The following is a 19,400-nucleotide window of genomic DNA, read 5'->3' as shown; positions in this document are numbered from 1 at the left end:
CAGAATTAAAGCCGAGTATGTTGAGGTCTTAGGAGAGCCTGGCACCCGGCTCACGAAGGCAGCCAGCTGCTCACTGAGCCTGCTTGGGCTCTTGTCTGCCTTGTTGCCTCTCTCACTACACTTCCCCCAACCCCCCTTTCTGTAGCCTAGGAGGCCTCGCTTCTCAACCACAGTGACAAAGTCTGATCAGCTTCTTCCCAGCCCAGTGTTTGGCTTCCACTCTTGTGAGACTCAGTCACTTTGTATCAGAGCCCTGCCCTGTGGATTACTGAGTACGCCTGAGTTATTAAGAAAGGCATTCGTGGGGTACCTGGGTGGCTCAGTTGGTTGAGCATCTGACTTTGATTTCTGCTCAGGTCATGATGTCTTGAGATCAAGCCCCTTGTGCGTGCTAGGCGTGGAGCCCGCTTGGGATTCTCCCCCTGCTCCTCCCCCACTCACAAAAAAAAGTGGCCTTCGTTTCTCATTTGAGTAATGTTTCTTGTTTGTAGCTATTCGGGACCCTATGAGGATTAGGGATGACTGGTAGGACAGAAATCCATCGTTTCTAGTTTCCTGCTATAGAACTATCTGGTACCTTCAAACCGCTGCCTTGATTTCTCCTTGATGTCTGTTCTACCAGTGTTTGGGTGCAGTCAACCTAAGTGAGGAAAGATGCCAGGATAGCAGGTAACAGCTTCAGATGCCAGCAGCAGAGAGCCCCTTTCCAAGGGATACCAGAGGTCAAGAAAGGGGCAGTGCCGGTAGGGTAGGTGCCCTAGTGGACCACGGTGATTGGCATCAAACAGATGAGCAAGAAGCAGCGTATGGTGGGCAGGGAAGGTGAGAGAAGGCAGTGAATCCGAAGCACAGAGAGGCAGGAACAGCAGTATAAACCTTACGGGAGACATTCCCAAAGCAGAGAAACATAAGAACGAGGACTTGGGGCATTTGGCAGGTGAGAGCTACCAACAGATGACACGCAGGATGAATGCTTCTACCTTCCTTCCGCTGGCAGTCAGTTTACCCAGGATCCATAAACTAGTGCGGCCCAAGGGGACATTGGCTTAGATTTCCCTGGGACTTGTCGGGGTGTGTTAGCTAGATCTACCCTCACAACCCTCTCACACCAGCCCCGACCAAACTCCTCTGAACTCGAGATCCATATCCACCTAGCATTGCCACTTGGATGTCCCCTAGCTACGTCCAGTCCCACAGCGGAAGTCGCCACCTTCACCCACAGCCCGCTCTCCCCTCCCTCTCTCAGAGAACACTCCGTTGTTCGAATCAGAAACCCACCGTCGTAGGTTTCCTTCCCCGCTCGCTTTTGCAGCACCACGCCCTGTCCTTTGTACCTTTGGAACCCTCCTCCGCTGCCTCTTTTCTGTGCAGCTGCGACTCCTAACCATCTCCTCATCTTGATTGTCCTCCCCTCCAACTGGTTTCCGCAGTATTAGCCGGCATGACTTCTCTGAAATTAATTTTTATCAAAGCAACAGATGCTTATAATTCTTAAAAACCAAAAATGCTAAAAAAAATAAATAAAGTTGCCTGCTTTGCCTCTCTAACCCCTATTCTATTTTTTTTTTTAAGTAACACTTTTGGTTTTCGGCTTGGAGGAGGCCAGGGTGCAGCTGTGTTCTCTCATCCCGAACCCGGGTTCACCCAACACCGGCCGCCTCCACCACGCCACCTAAGTTCGACCCCCAATGAGATCAAAGTCATGTACCTGAGGTGCAAGGGTGGGGAAGTCGGTGCCACGTCTGCCCTGGCCCCCAGGACAGGCCCCCTGGGTCTGTCTCCAAAAAAGATTGGTGATGACTCCAAGCCAGGGATTGGAAGGGTCTGAGGATTACAGTGAAACTGACCATTCAGAACAGACAGGCCCTGACTGAAGTGGTACCTTCTGCCTCTGCCCTGATTATTAAAGCCCTAAAGGAACCGCCGACAGACAGAAGCAGAAAAACATTAAGCACGGTGGAAACATCACTTTTGATGAGATTGTCAACAATGAGCGACAGATGCGACACCGATCTTTAGGCGAAGAGTTCTCTGGAACATTAAAGAGATCTTGGGGACCGCCCAGTCTGTGGGCTGCAGTGTGGATGGCCGCCACCCTCATGACATCATAGGCGACATCAACAGTGGTGCAGTGGAATGCCCAGCTAGTTAAGAACTACAAAGGAAAATATTTATTTATTTTTATTAATTTTTTTATTTTGCAATCTATTTTAATTTTTATAACAACCCCATGAGTTAGGTATTATTATTATCCCCCACATTTTGCACTTAGAGAAACTTGAGACATAGCAAGATTAAAACTTTGTCCCAAGTTGTAGACTATGTAAGTAGCCAAGCTGATTCCAAAACTCTAACCTTAATTAAGACTCCTGCTTTAGACCGTTGGGTAGTTCACAACAAAAAATAAACAAAACAAAAACAGAGGAACTTCTAGGGCCTATCTAAGGAGGTTAGGGGAAGGGATGGGAGAAACAAAGACTTAGCCCTATGTACCTGGTCATGTGCCACTCCCAAAGACATGTATTTCTTTTTTAATAATTTTTTATTGTTATATTAATCACAATGTTATACATTACATCATTAGTTTTCGATGTAGTGTTTACAAAGGAAAATATTTCAATAAAGGTTCATTTGACAACCAAAAAGTGAAAAATAAAAGTAACCACTTTCAACTACTAGCTATTTTTTCTGGCATGAGGTTTTACTAATATCTTTGATTTATCAATCCTATATGGGGTTTGTTAATGAGGATTCGACCCCCCTCAACACTTTCTTTCCAGCTGTCTTCCCAATAAAAGGAATTGCAGTTTTTAGTTGAATCATTCATATTTACCTTGTTTTAGCTATGCAAATATAGTTTGTTGCTAAACCAAAGGAATAAGCCGTAATTAAGTTTCTTGTATAACTTTTCTTCCTGGAGTTAACTTCATCCTTTTTTTTTACATTTGCCTAGTCTCCTTTAGGCTTATTTCCACTTCGTTCCACACCCTTCAACCTCTCAGTATAATTTCCACACAAACTTTTCCAGTACTTTAATGGCTCTTTTTTTTTTTTTTTTTTTTAATCTTGGAGCTCTCTGTCCTGCTACAATCTGGACTGATTGCTCCTTAGTTCTGCTTCACACACACGTTTGTCATCTCCTTTTACATCTTCTGTTGGATCCCCTGTTTTCTTGGTTCCATGTTTCCATAATTTTGTGAAGAAGTGTATAATTTTTTGGAGACTTTTTCATACCTGAAAATGTTTTCATTCTATTCTCACACTTGATTACTAATCGGCCTGGGTATAGATAAATGATAACATTTTTTTCCTCAGAATTTTGAAAGCATGGATCCACCGTATTCTAACAATCCCAATATTGTAGGTGGGAAGTCCCAATCCTTTGACTGTGACCTATTTTTTTCCTCCCTGGAGTCTTGGGACCCTCTCTTTAGTGCTCTGAAATCTCAGTGATGCACCTCGTGTGGCTCTTTTTTTTTTTTTTTAGAGATTTATTTGCCCATTTTAGAGAGAGAAAACGCAAGTGGGGGGAGGGGCAGAAGGAGAGGATATCCAAGCAGACACCTGCTGAGCTTGGAGCCTGACACGGGGCTGGATCCCATGACCCATCAGATCAGGACCTGAGCCAAAACCAAGAGTCAGACACTGAACCGACTGAGCCACCCAGGCACCTCTGTGTGGCTTTTTTTTTATTCATTTGGCTGATCCCTGAGTGGACTCTGAATTTCTAGAGACTCTTATTCAGTTCGGGGGATTTTCTTATTTTTTTTAGCAATTTCTTCCCCTTCTGTTTTGTTGTTATTGTTCTCTTTGTCTGAAATTCCTAATAGACATTCCAGACCTTTTTCATTATTTTATAATTTTTCTTTACTACTCTTCATCACTTTTTTGCTCTACTTTTTTTTGGAGGCATTCATTTATACAGTCAACAAATATGTACTGAGCCCCTACTCTGTGCCAGGCACTGCTCTGTGTGTTGGGCACTATATAAACAGTGACTTATGGTGTTTTACCTTCTAGCCAGGGAAGCAGACAGTAAAACAAGTGAATACATGTCTTCCATAATCCAACTTTTTAATTGAATTTTTTATATTGGCTACATCTCCAGCTCTTTCTTGTTCTCAGTTTTTTTTTTTTTTTGAGAGGGAGAGAGCTTGAACAGGGGGGTGGGGAGAGGCAGAGGAAGAGGGAGAGAGAGAGAGAGAGTGAGAGAGAATATCAAGCAGACTCCACACCCAGCTCTGAGCCCAATGTAGGGCTCAATATCATGACTCTGAGATCATGACCTGAGCTGAAATCAAGAATCGGACGCTCAACCGACTGAGCCACCCAGGCGCCCCTCTCAATTCTTTTTTTAATGGCATCCCATCTGCTGATGAATATTATTTTCTCATTGCTGAGGGTATTCTCATCTGTTTTACTCTCTCTTGCACTGTGCCAGAAGTTCCTTTTTTGCTGTTTGATTTGCTCTCTGTCAAGTTGGAAGTGCTTGTCTAAAACCCCTTCTTCCTGGACAGGTCTGGATTTAAGAACTGTTTGCAGCTTCGGGGGGAGCCATTATGATCAGGGTACGACCAGCTTTCTACTGGTGGATGGTCTGGCAGTCAGGGTTCTTAGCAGCATACTAGAGACCTGGAGCAGTTCGCGTGGAAAAGGAATTTTGGAAAGGACATGGGAGAACTCCCAGAATTGGAGGGAGAGTTGGGGAAATATGGTTGGAGACAGTATGGCCAGGGACAGAACCCCAAGTATACTGCTGGCTCGCCGCTGACTACAGGCATGGTGGGAACATATAGGGCTGGGGACAGGGCTGCTCCTGCCGGGACCCTGCCCCTGGTACCTAACGGCAGGGTTTCTGAAGACCCCACCTGCTTCTCACCACTTACCTCTGAATCTGTTCTGTGCAGTGATACTTAACTGATGGTGTCTTGGTCACATGCCTGGGCCCTTGCTACAAAGGAGGCAGGGAAAGGGAGTTTCCAGTTTCTTTCTTAGGGATGTGTGGGCTTTGAAGGTGAGGAAGTTCTCCAGATATAGGAAGGATATTCACAAAATGCTGGGCAGGCAAATACCAGGACAAATGTCCACTCCAGGCAGCAAGCCTGACTTTTATTGGGAAGTACTGAAACATCAGTGTCTGCAAGTCATTTTCCCCAGCAGAAGTTCCTCTAGTCTCCCATCTGCAGGTAGATGCCTGGCTGCAGGAATTCTGGGAGCTGGATGGGGGAGAGGCTTGGGATACAGATTAGAGACTTCCATGTAGTCCAGTGCCCTGTCCTCGGGCTGCCACCATGAGCATCTCCAAGCAGAAACCTCAGGTCTCCTGAGTAAAGGGCAAGGAGTGGGAGTGGGCACCTGGGAGTTCTGCTATGGAATCACTGAAGCTGGGGGTGGTCCTGGGCACACTACCCATGCAAAGTCCCTTCTAGCTATGGAAGGATGGCTATTATAAAGCTGAGAATTGTCAAAATATACTTTTTCAGGGGCACCTGAGTGGCTCAGATGGTGGAGCACATGACTCGTGATCTCAGGGGTGTGAGTTCAAGCTGCACTTTGGGTGTTGAGCTTACTTAAAATCTTAGCGGCCCCTGGGTGGCTCAGTCGGTTGGGCTTCGACTCTTAATTTTGGCTCGAGTCACAATCTCAGGGTGGTGAGATCTGCGCTCAGCACAGATTCTGCTTGTCCCTCTCCCTCTGCTCCTCCCCCTGCTCGCTCTCTCTTTCTCAAATAAATAAAATCTTTTAAAAAATGTATATACTTAAGATGGCGGAGGAGTAGGAGACCTAGATTTCGTCTGGTCTCAGGAATTCAGCTGAATAGGGATCAAACCATTCTGAACACCTACGAACTCAACAGGAGACCGAAGAGGAGAGTAGCAACAACTATCTGAACAGAGGAGCGACCACTTTCTGGAAGGTAGGACGTGCGGAGAAGTGAATCCAAGGCGATATTCGGGAGGATAGACGGCGGGGGAGGGGCCTCCGCCGGCCGCTTCTGGCAAGTGCTAGAGCCGCGGAGCACAAAATCGGAACTGTTAGAAGTCGGCTCCGCTGAGGGACGTCGCTCCAGTGGCTAAGCAGGGGGTGGAATCCTCCCCGGACAGTGTGGTCTCAGGACCCTCGGGGTCACAGAAAGACTGGGGGAGGCTGAGTGCGGCAGAGCTCCCAGGTATCGGAGCGGGGAAGCCGGCTGCAGAGACAGAGCTGAGGCGCGGGCTCTCAGCTTGGGGTGGCCATAAACTGTGATCCGTGGCCCAGTCGGGCCACTGCTCCTCCAGCAGGGACCCAACAGGCGGCAGATCCGGAGAGACTCCCCTTCCTTCCCTGGGAGGAGTGGTGCGGGAGCGCACCGCAGGGATCTGCTGGGTTTGGAGACTCCACACGGGGTCGTGTGCCAGAGATAGCAACGCTCGGTCACAGGCCGGGGGAGCACGGAGAGCGGCCGGAGACCGGGGACAAGGGAGTGACTGCTTTTCTCTGTGGGCGCACTGAGGAGCGGGGCCCCGAGTTCTCAGCTCCTCCGGGTGGAGATTGGGAGGCCACCATTTTTGCCCTGGTCCTCCAAGGCTGTAGGGAGAGCTTGCAGGGAACAAAAAGCTCCTGAGATCAAACCCGAGCAGCTTGCTTAGCCCCGACCAACAAGGGCGGGGCAATTCAGCCTCCGGCAAAGACATTTGGAAACCACAGCAACAGTCCCCTCCCCCAGAAGATCAGCACGAACAGCCAGCAAGCCAAGACCAAGTTTACCGATCAAGGAGAACGGGAGAACTCCAGCGCTAGGGGAATACTGCACATAGAATTCATGGCTTTTTTTTTTTTTTACCATGATTCATTAGTTCATCAAAGTTAATTTTTGTTAACTGTTTTTTTTTTCTTTTTCCCTTTTTCAACCAACATCTTATCAATCTCTTTTTAAAAAAAAAAACATTTTTTATTTTTCATTTTTAGAGTCATATTTTATCCCTTCATAGTAGTTACCCTTATTTTTGGCATATATATATAAGTTGTTCTCTCTTTAAAATTTTGAGATACAGTTTCTTCTAACAGATCAAAATATACCCTAAATCACTAGTGTATGGCTCTGTTCTAGTCTCCTGCCTGATCACATTCTCTCCCTTTTTCCTTTTTTTTTAATCTTCTTTCTTTTTTCAAACAACTTCTTATCTTATCAAGTCCTTTTATAAAATCTTTTATAATTTTCATCTTTACAGTCATCTTCTATCCCTTCATTGTATCAACCCTTATTTTGTACATATATGTCTTTCTTCCTTTAAAATTTTAGGAGGCACTTTTTTCTAACAGACCAAAATACGCCCAAAATCTAGTGTGTGGCACTGATCTATGCACTAGCCTGATCATATTTGATCACATTCTGCTTTTTTTGTATTGTTCTGTTTTTTCTATCTTTTTTTTTTTTCTCTTTCTTTTTTCTTTCCCTTTCTTTTCCCCTGGTTTCAGGTCTTTTCGGATTTGTATACAGTATATTTGCTGGGGACGTTGTAAACCTGTTAGCATTTTGTTCTCTCATTCATCTATTCTCCTCTGGACAAAATGACAAGATGAAAAAAATCACCTCAGCAAAAAGAACAAGAGGTAGTACCGTCAGCCAGGGACCTACTCAATACGGACATTAGTACGATGTCGGTCATAGAGTTCAGAATCATGACTTTAAAGATACTAGCTGGGCTTGAAAAAAGCGTGGAAGTTATTAGAGAAACGCTTTCTGGAGAAATAAAAGAACTAAAATCTAACCAAGTCGAAATCAAAAAGGCTATTGATGAGGTGCAGTGATATAGAAGACCAAATGATGGAAAATAAAGAGGCTGAGAAAAAGAGGGAGAAACAACTACAGGATCACGAGGGCAGAATTCGAGAGATAAGTGATACGATAAGACGAAACAACATTAGAATAATTGGGATCCCAGAAGAAGAAGAAAGAGAGAGAGGGGCAGAAGGTATATTGGAGCAAATAATAGCAGAGAACTTCCCTAATGTGAGGAAGGAAACAGGCATCAAAATCCAGGAGGCACAGAGAACCCCTCTCAAAATCAATAATAATAGGTCAACACCCCGACATCTAATAGTAAAACTTACGAGTCTCAGAGACAAAGAGAAAATCCTGAAAGCAGCTCGGGAGAAGAGATATGTAACCTACAATGGTAAAAATATTAGATTGGCAACAGACCTATCCACAGAGACCTGGCAGGCCAGAAAGGACTGGCAAGATATCTTCAGAGCACTAAACGAGAAAAATATGCAGCCAAGAATACTATATCCAGCTAAGCTGTCATTGAAAATAGAAGGAGAGATAAAAAGCTTCCAGAACAAACAAAAAATAAAGGAATTTGCAAACTCGAAACCAGCCCTCCAAGAAATATTGAAAGGGGTCCTCTAAGCAAAGAGAGAGCCTAAAAGCAGCAAAGATCAGAAGGAACACAGACAACATACAGTAACAGTCACCTTACAGGCAATACAATGGCACTAAATTCATACCTTTCAATAGTTACCCTGAATGTAAATGGGCTCAATGCCCCAATCAAAAGACACAGGCTATCAGATTGGATTAAAAAACAAGACCCATCAATATGCTGTCTGCAAGAGACTCATTTTAGACCCAAAGACACCCCCAGATTGAAAGTGAGGGGGTGGAAAACCATTTACCATGCTAATGGACACCAAAAGAAAGCTGGGGTGGCAATCCTTATATCAGACAAACTAGATTTTAAAACAAAGACTGTAATAAGAGATGAGGAAGGACACTATATCCTACTTAAAGGGTCTATCCAACAAGAAGATCTAACAATTGTAAATATCTATGCCCCGAACATGGGAGCAGCCAATTATATAAGGCAATTAATAACAAAAGCAAAGAAACACATTGACAACAATACAATAATAGTGGGGGACTTTAACACCCCCCTGACTGAAATGGACAGATCATCTAAGAAAAGATCAACAAGGAAATAAAGACTTTAAATGACACACTGGACCAAATGGACTTCACAGACATATTCAGAACATTCCATCCCAAAGCAATGGAATACACCTTCTTCTCTAGTGCCCATGGAACATTCTCCAGAATTGATCACATCCTAGGTCACAAATCAGGTCTCAACCGGTACCAAAAGATTGGGATCATTCCCTGCATATTTTCAGACCACAGTGCTTTGAAACTACAACTCAATCACAAGAGGAAAGTTGGAAAGAACTCAAGTACATGGAGGCTAAAGAGCATCCTACTAAAGAATGAATGGGTCAACCAGGAAATTAAAGAAGAATTAAAAAAATTCATGGAAACCAATGAAAATGAAAACACAACTGTCCAAAATCTTTGGGATACAGCAAAGGCAGTCCTGAGAGGAAAGTATATAGCAATACCAGCCTTTCTCAAGAAACAAGAAAGGTCTCAAATACACAACCTAACCCTACACCTAAAGGAGCTGGAGAAAGAACAGCAAATAAAGCCTAAACCCAGCAGGAGAAGAGAAATAATAAAGATCAAAGCAGAAATCAATGAAATAGAAACCAAAAGAACAGTAGAACAGATCAACGAAACTAGGAGCTGGTTCTTTGAAAGAATTAACAAGATTGATAAACCCCTGGCCAGACTGATCAAAAAGAAAAGAGAAATGACCCAAATCAACAAAATCATGAATGAAAGAGGAGAGATCACAACGAACACCAAAGAAATACAAACAATTATAAGAACATATTATGAGCAACTCTATGCCAGCAAATTAGATAACCTGGAAGAAATGGGTGCATTCCTAGAGATGTATCAACTACCAAAATTGAACCAGGAAGAAATAGAAAACCTGAACAGACCTATAACCACTAAGGAAATTGAAACAGTCATCAAAAATCTCCCAAGAAACAAAAACCCAGGGCCAGATGGCTTCCCAGGGGAATTCTATCAGACATTTCAAGAAGAATTAATACCTATTCTCCTGAAACTGTTCCAAAAAATAGAAATGGAAGGAAAACTTCCAAATTCATTTTACGAGGCCACCATTACCTTGATCCCAAAACCAGACAAAGACCCCATCAAAAAGGAGAATTACAGACCAATATCTTTGATGAACATGGATGCAAAGATTCTCACCAAAATACTAGCCAATAGGATCCAACAGTACATTAAAAGGATTATTCACCACGACCAAGTGGGATTGATCCCTGGGCTGCAAGGTTGGTTCAACATCCGCAGATCAATCAACGTGATACAATACATTAACAAAAAAAAGAACAAGAATCATATGATCCTCTCAATATATGCAGAAAAAGCATTTGACAAAGTACAGCATCCTTTCTTGATCAAAACTCTTCAGAGTATAGGGATAGAGGGTACATACCTCAACATCATAAAAGCCATCTACAAAAAACCTACAGCGAATATCATTCTCAATGGGGAAAAGCTGAGAGCTTTTCCCCTAAGGTCAGGAACGCGGCAGGGATGTCCACTCTCACCACTGCTATTCAACATAGTATTAGAAGTCCTAGCCACAGCAATCAGACAACAAAAAGAAATCAAAGGCATCCAAATCGGCAAAGAGGAAGTCAAACTCTCACTCTTCGCAGATGATATGATATTTATGTGGAAAACCCAAAAGACTCCACCCCAAAACTGCTAGAACTCATACAGGAATTCAGTCAAGTAGCAGGCTATAAAATCAATGCACAGAAATCAGTGGCATTCCTATACACCAACAACAAGACAGAAGAGAGACAAATCAAGGAGTCGATCCCATTCACAATTGCACCCAAAACCATAAAATACCTAGGAATAAATTTAACCAAAGAGGCAAAGGATCTGTACTCAGAAAACTATAAAATACTCAGGAAAGAATTTGAAGAAGACACAAAGAAATGGAAAAACGTTCCATGCTCATGGATTGGGAGAACCAACATTGTGAATATGTCAGTGCTACCTAGAGCAATCTACACATTCAATGCAATCCCCATCAAAATACCATCCATTTTTTTCAAAGAAATGGAACAAATAATCCCAAAATTTGTATGGAACCAGAAGAGACCCAGAATAGCCAGAGGAATCTTGAAAAAGAAAAGCAAAGCTGGCGGCATCACAATTCCGGACTTCCAGCTCTATTACAAAGCTGTCATCATCAAGACAGTATGGTACTGGCACAAAAACAGACACATAGATCAATGGAACAGAATCGAGAGCCCAGAAATGGACCCTCAACTCTATGGTCAACTTATCTTTGACAAAGCAGGAAAGAATGTCCAATGGAAAAAAGACAGTCTCTTCAACAAATGGTGTTGGGAAAATTGGACAGCCACATGTAGAAGAATGAAACTGGACCATTTCCTTACACCACACACAAAAATAGACTCCAAATGGTTGAAAGACCTAAACGTGAGACAGGAGTCCATCAACATCCTAAAGGAGAACACAGGTAGAACCTCTTCGACCTCAGCCGCAGCAACTTCTTCCTAGAAACATCACCAAAGGCACGGGAAGCCAGGGCAAAAATGAACTATTGGGATTTCATCAAGATAAAAAGCTTTTGCACAGCAAAAGAAACAGTCCACAAAACCAAAAGACAACCAACAGAATGGGAGAAAATATTTGCAAATGACATATAAGATAAAGGGCTAGTATCCAAAATCTATAAAGAACTTATCAAACTCAACACCCAAAGAACAAATAATCCAATCAAGAAATGGGCAGAAAACATGAACAGACATTTTTCCAAAGAAGACATTCAAATGGCCAACAGGCACATGAAAAAGTGCTCAACATCGCTCGGCATCAGGGAAATCCAAATCAAAACCTCAATGAGATACCACCTCACACCCGTCAGAATGGCTAAAATTAACAAGTCAGGGAACGACAGATGTTGGTGGGGATGTGGAGAAAGGGGAACCCTCCTACACTGTTGGTGGGAATGCAAGCTGGTGCAACCCCTCTGGAAAACAGTATGGAGGTTCCTCAAACAGTTGAAATTAGAGCTACTATTCGATCCAGCAATTGCACTACTGGGCATTTACCCCAAAGATACAAATGTAGGGACCCGAAGGGGTACGTGCACCCCAATGTTTATAGCAGCAATGTCCACAATAGCCAAACTGTGGAAAGAGCCAAGATGTCCATCGACAGATGAATGGATAAAGAAGAAGTGGTATATATACACAATGGAATATTATGCAGCCATCAAAAGGAATGAGATCTTGCCATTTGCAATGACGTGGATGGAACTGTAGGGTGTTATGCTTAGTGAAATAAGTCAATCAGAGAAAGACACGTATCATATGACCTCACAGATATGAGGAATTCTTAATCTCAGGAACAAACTGAGGGTTGCTGGAGTGGTCGGGGGTGGGAGGGATGGGGTGGCTGGGTGATAGACATTGGGGAGTGTATGTGCTATGGTGAGCGCTGTGAATTGTGCAAGATTGTTGAATCACACATCTGTACTTCTGAAACAAATAACGCAACATATTTTAAGAAAAAAGAAAAAGAAGAAGATAGCAGGAGGGGAAGAATGAAGGGGAGTAAGTCAGAGGGGGAGACGAACCAGGAGAGATGATGGACTCTGAAAAACAAACTGAGGGTTCTAGAGGGGAGGAGGGTAGGGTTAACCTGGTGATGGGTATTAAAGAGGGCACGTTCTGCATGGAGCACTGGGTGTTATGAACAAACAATGAATCATGGAACACTACACCAAAACAAATGATGTAATATATGGTGATTAACATAACAATAAAAAATTAAAAAAAAACAAACAAAGAAATGTATATACTTTTCAAAAAGTTAAAAACATGAATCTAATACAAAATCAGATGAGCCAATATCAAAGACTTGTTCAACTCATCAGTGAAAACACCAGTAGGATGATAAAGCTGGTTCAAGGAAAATGAAGCAACAAGGATAATTTGGGCACCAGAGAAAGAATTGTTAGAATAGGATTTCTGGTTAATGTTTTACAGGAGGTAAATACTTACACTTTGGGGTTTTGTTTATTTGTTTACCAGACAGGAATCACTTTTATCCTTATTGGCCAAAAATCTACAAGTTGATGTGTAACTTCACAAAACCCAGGCTTTTAATCATAGGTAAATTATGGGTCAAACAGAGGTACCTTCCCCCAGATAATTAAGGAATCTTTGAGCGGGCCTGTAAAAAAATTCTTGGACCCAATTCCAATTGTGTGTGTGTGTGTGTGTGTGTGTGTGTGTGTGGTCGGGGGTCCAGACACCAAAGCAATTCTTGGGAACCAACTGGGGGTCCTATGATTCAACTCCATGGTGACACTATTTACCCAGAGATGGTATCAGATCCCACAGGTCAAGGGCTCAGTCCTGCAAGACTGTCACCTCCCCCCAGATGCCAGTCGCAGCCCAGGTCCTCCTCACCTGTGCTTCTGTCTATGGCAATCGGCTTTTCCAACAACACCCTACTTGGACTTCAGACACCAGGCTCAAGCCCAGATTGTTACCTGTTCTTTTGACCCACCAACTATAGATCAGAGGTTCCCATGACCCCCTCCTTGGATTCAGTTAATGAGCTAGAGCGGCTCCTGGAACTCAGAGGAACATTTACTGACTAGATGACAGTATGTAACTCAGGAGCAGACAGATGGAAGAGATGCACAGGGCGACGTGTGGGGGGAAAGGGCGCAGACCTTCCCTGTTCTCTCCCAGCACACCTTTCTCCGATCTCCATGTGTTTACCAACCAGGAAGCTTTCAGAACCCCGTCCTTTTGGGTTTTTAAGGAGGCTTCGTTACACAGGCATGACTGATTAAATCCTGGGCCACTGGCAATGGGACTCAATCTCCACTGCCTCTCCCTTCCCCGGAGGTTGGGGGTGGGATTGAAAGTTCCGACCCTCTAATCACATGTTTGTTTCTCCTGACAACTAGTCCTCATCCTTAAGTGGGGTCCAAAAGTCACCTCATTAATGTGACAAAAGACATATTTATCACTCTCATCACTTAGGTAATTTCAAGAATTTTAGGAACTCTGTACCAGGAATAAAGGAAGACCAAATACGTATTTCTTATTTCAAATCACAATATCACAGCTTGTTAAACACAGTGCTCCAAATGACATTAAAAGCACTTGCTATCTTTCTTTCGCCTGATACTGCAAGTTTTGGATAATTTTCCTTTACAGCATCCTGGCAGAACTCCGTCATTGGCGGTGCCAAGATTCAGTGACTCCGTCGCCAGGCCTGCCCAGTCACGGCTGCCTCACCAAACACCGTAGGTGAGTTGAGGGTCACGTCCAAGGTAAGGAGGTAATTTGAGTGGATTTCGTGGAAGGGATCAGTCATGCTTGGCTTGGGGGCGGGAGGGGTGTCTTTCTGCTGATTTATCAGAGGACTATCTTGCCATGTTTTTCTATTTTTTCCATCACAGATTCAGCATACATTAAAATGAACATGAGATCCTCCTGGACTTAATCTATTTTTTGAGAAGAAAATTATACAATTGTGTACTGATGGAACCGGAAATATGCCCAAGTGGCAGAAGTCAAAGAAGCAACAGAGTTAAGGTTCTCCTAACATTAGCAATCCACCTGTTGGAGCTGAAAAACATGCTTTTTGGGGGGCACTGTGCTCCCACGTGCTCTAGCAGGCAGAGTGTTGGGCTTTAAACATTCAGGGGAGCTCTGCTTTACCTGCCTGAATTAGACTTTTAAGATGAATTATAGGATCTATCATTTCCAAAATGGCAGATATGGCCCAGACAGAAATGATGGATATGTCATTGTAAAGACATGCTTATTTGCAGATTCGCCTCAAGATCAGTTTCTGAGAGCTATATTACTTTTACTCCTTGCCACAATCCGAAGAAGATATTTTCCCCTACTTTACAGATAAAAAGACGGAGGCTAAATGAAGTTAAACCATGTTTCCTAAGGTCACACAGAGAGTGGCAGAGCTGGGACAGAAAGCAAGATTTTTCTGGTGTCAAAGCTTAAGCTGTTGGCATTATGTCAACCTCCTCTCATAAAACAGAGAGGGAGCTATTGATGATAAGCTTTGGAAAGAAACACTAAAAACTTTTTGTTTTCCTAGAATCCAAATGCCAGAAATCTCAAGTTACCAGAATGTTTTATGCTTTTGTGAGAGCCAGATAACAAGTGAAAAACTACCATCAGGGACCTATTAAAAATAAAAGTCCAGTGAATTTAGGAGTCCAGTTGAATTTAGTCCAGTGAATGTAGCAGTTTGGCTACATATTCTATCCATTGGCTGTATCCATTTGCTGTCTAGTAGGATGGTGGTTGATGATTTGAGACACAGCAGCATCCCGTGTCATCATAGAAACGTTGCATATGCAAAAGGAATTTTTAGTATTAAATTTATTTTATTTATTTATTAATTTATGAGTGTGAGCAGGGGGAGGGGCAGAGGGAGAGGGGAGAGAGAATCCCAAACAGACTCCACATGGAACACGATCTTACGACCCTGAGATCAGGACCTGAGCCAAAACCAAGAGTTGGACGTGCAACCAACTGAGCTACCCAGGGGCCCCAGTATTAAATGTATTTCAAGTGCTAAAAGATGTCATATCCAGATATTACTATTACGCAGAATACGTCTCCCATACCACAGCTAACTCAGAAGCAGAAGCTCGCCAGTTCATTTTTCACTCATTCTTCCTTTATTCATCCACCTATTCATGTCACGTCTATAGAGAACCTACTATAGTCACCGTGCTGGAGGGAATGTGAAAGTGATTACTCAATGCACAGCTCACAGGTGCGGAGGTGAGCAGTTATTTCTTTGTCTGAGATTTATGTCAGGTCAATAATATCTTCTATTTAAAATGGCTGGAAATGAACAGTTCATTAATACAATATCTTTGGAAAAGTACTCCTATTTGGAATTTGTGGCAGAGACTGTTGACTTTTTCTTCCACAGGACTATCTGCCAAAGTCTATGGCCTCTTTGAAAGGAAAGTGGGCCACATCTGTCGTGGGGTGTGAGTGAGTGATGAGCCATCTCCTGGGCAGGCGGTCCCCTTCCCAAGGCCCCTCCTACTGGAGGAGCAGTGAGGTGGCCGTGAGACACCTCGACCTTTCCACCATTTGGATGAAGACGACTCCCAAAGAATGGTAGAACAAAAAAAGAAGGGGTGCTTGGCTGGCTTAATCAGTAGGGTGTGCAATTCTCGATCTCAGGGTTGTGAGTTGGAGCTCCATGTTGGGTGTAGAGATTACTTAAAAATAAAATCTTTAAAAAAAACAGCAACAAAAAGAAAGGAATTGACTTCTCTGGGCCTGTGGAGGACCATATCAGTGCAGAGTTTTATGAGAAAAAGAATCAATTTCTGAGACTTTCAAGCCACTGTTACTTGGGTCTCTGTTACAGCTGATGTAACTCTAAGCAAATCCCATCTCCCTATTAATTTATTAAAAAAAAGAATCTAACTTTCCGTGATAGAATAATTTCCTCTACTTTTCTGAGCCTCAGTTCCTTTTGATGAAGAGGCATCATATCTACCCGGTCCGCTGGCAGGGTTATGACTTTCCACTGAGAAAGTGCTCTGTGTCTATGCTACAGTTACCAGGAGTAAAATATGTCTGAGGTAGTCCTGAGAATCAGGTGTGTACACCTTCCTGCTTTAAGTCCAGTCCCCTCCTGTAGTCCTCTGCTGCTTCACTCTTGGTACCCCAGGAAGTCGTTTGTCGCATGGAACTTGCCTGTGCCCTGAAAGAGGTTTTACCCTGGTGTTCATATACTTCTTCAGCAGCGCAGTTTAGCAATGTGTATCAAAATGGAAAATGGCGTATCCTTTGATCCAGCAATCCTGCTTTCAGGAATTTACAGAGATAACTGAAAAGATTCGGGCAGAAGCCTCTTCAATAAAACTTGCTCAACATGCCATTGAGCTGAAAACGACCTTTTGGTAGACACTGCTGATTGCCTTCCAGACATCCACTACTTCTATTCCTGCTTTATTACAGACCAGTGAGTCTACCCCATCCTGTGCTTTAGGGGGACTGGCTCTATCCGTAGGGCAGGTCCTGGTTGGTCCAAGTCAGTGTTTCTCAAAGGGGGCACTCCTGGCACTGTGATGGGTCAATCCCGTTTGTGGGCTGCCCCAGGTGTTGCAAGAGCCTCAACATTTCAAAATCTCTGGTCATTAAATGCCAGTAACAACCTCCAGACACTGTGACAGCTCCAGACCTCCTTCACACACACCTCCTGTAACTCTCTGGAGGGCTGTGTGCCCGGAGGCGAGAACCTTTTGTCTCAGCGAATCATGTGGGTGGGTGGGGGGGGAAATCAAGTCCCATCTCCCTTCCAGTGATTGGGTTAAGCATGGTCATGTGATCTCATTCTGGCTAGCCAAGTGTGAAGGGCTTCCGGCCAAGGTGTCCTAGCTTCAGAGGAAGGATCAGGAAGAGATGGTCTCCTGTACCTCTGGACACTGGGTCTGGATAGAATTCCTAGAACAGCCACAGCCATACTATAAGTCTAGGATACAAGCAAGAAGCCACGTTCACACATTTATTCATTGAACAATGTTATCGGAGCTATGGGTACTGTGTTAGATATTTCAGATACAAGGGTAAGCATGAGAGACATGAATAGAACACAGCCTAGCAGGCACTAGAGTAATTGAAAGTTGCCGGAGGAGGGGGGCACCTGGGTGGCTCAGTCCATTAAGCGTCTGCCTTTGGCTCAGGTCTCCATCCCAGGACTCTGCTTCTCCCTCTGCCCCTCCCCCTGCTCGTGCTCTCTCTATCTCTCAAGTAAATAAATAACGTTAAAAAAAAAAAGTTGCCAGAATATGAGGGAAGAACCATGGGATGGTGACGGGAAATAACGGGGAACAGGGATGCTTTTGTCTGTGTGGTCAGAGAAGGTCTGTCTGAGGAGGAAGCGTTTGAGTTGAAAACTTAAAGGAAGGAGAGGAGCAAGATGTACAAAGAATGAGGGGAGACTATTCCAGATGGAGGACCAGCAGATGCTGAGGTCCTGAGGTAGGAACAAATGGATTTATTTGAGAAATGTGAAGAAGACCAGAGTCTGGAAAGTGAAGAATTTATACTTTAGGAACATCACTTTGATTTCTCCATGGAGAATGGGTTGGAGGGGGACCAATATGGCAGTAGGGAGATAAGTGAGAGAGCCGTGGTAGAAATCCCAGTGAGAGATGATGGGGGAGCATGTGACAGGATGACATGGGGATGGAGAGAAGAGGGCACTTGGGGGTATGTTTTGGAGAGTGAGAAGATTTGTGATGGACTAGATACTTGGGGAGAGGGGAAGGGGGCAACTACAAGTCACTTAGGACTCTGGGAAACATTGGAGCCATTTTTAGATAGTGATGGCCCAGGTGGTGGAGTATGGAGGGATTAGGGAGTTCTTCTAACACCAACCAGTGTATTGCACTTCTGTCCTGGCACTAACCATCCAGACAGCCCTGACCCTGCAAGTTTAAGGGCACATCCCCAACAAGGCTGCTCTTCCTTCAGATGCCAGGTTCATTTCAGGAGTCCAGGCCACTGCATTTCTGACCAATGGGCTACAGATTTGGGAGTTTCTGTGACTCCCTCAGGTTTGTCACAACGACTCACATGATGGGGCTTTCCAGTGACTAGCTCCCCTCTTGAACTGGCTTAATGGCATAAAGTCAGGTGTGATCAAGGGGTGCAAAGAACAAACACACTCCTATCTCTTGGGGGATTCTGAGGATTTTAGAAGCTCTGTGCCAGAAACCCAGAACAAAGAGCAGACAAATTATTACACAACAGGGGTGGATATCCTGAATTCCATTTAAAATCTATTCGCTTTGTGACATCTCTGATTCATGGAAATGGGGATGTGAAGAAGGTATTTGGAAGCACAAACTCACAGGAGATGTCTGGAGCAGAAATGAAAATGTGAGTTGGGGGCATGAAGGCAGAATTTAAAAGAGATGAGAATGGAGAGGAAAGCCAGGGTGCAAGTGGAGTGAGGAAGATGGGAAGGAGGGAACCCCGGGGAGAGTAGTACTTGAGAAGCCAAAGGAGATCTCTTGCAGAGGGGAGGAGGCCCCTGGAAGAGGGACCTGCTTTTGCCTCTGGTGTTGACCTTTTTTAGGTCAATAAATGTAAAAAACGAACTTGGGTGTTTTGGTATCTTTTTAAAACCTTCAATTAATTAACTACGTTTTTTATTTTTAATTAATCCCTACACCCAACGTGGGGCTCGAACTCACAACCCTGAGATCAAGAGTTGCATGCTCCTCTCAATGAGGCAGCCAGGGGCCCTTAAAGCGTTTTATTTTGAAATAATTTCCAACTTACAGAAAAGTAAGCGTCCTTCCCTTCCAAACTGTCAACATTTTACTCCATTTGCTCTATCACTCTCTTTATTTTCTCTGTACGTATTATTTTTCTCCAAAGCACTTGAGAGTAAATTGCAGATATGATGTGCC

This window comes from Eumetopias jubatus, unplaced genomic scaffold (genome assembly GCF_037043125.1).
Source record: "Eumetopias jubatus isolate StellerSeaLion01/CBP00866 unplaced genomic scaffold, mEumJub1_p1.0 scaffold_9, whole genome shotgun sequence".
Classification (NCBI taxonomy): domain Eukaryota; kingdom Metazoa; phylum Chordata; class Mammalia; order Carnivora; family Otariidae; genus Eumetopias; species Eumetopias jubatus.
The sequence above is the reverse complement of the archived record's forward strand: the minus strand, read 5'-3'. Positions refer to the sequence as shown.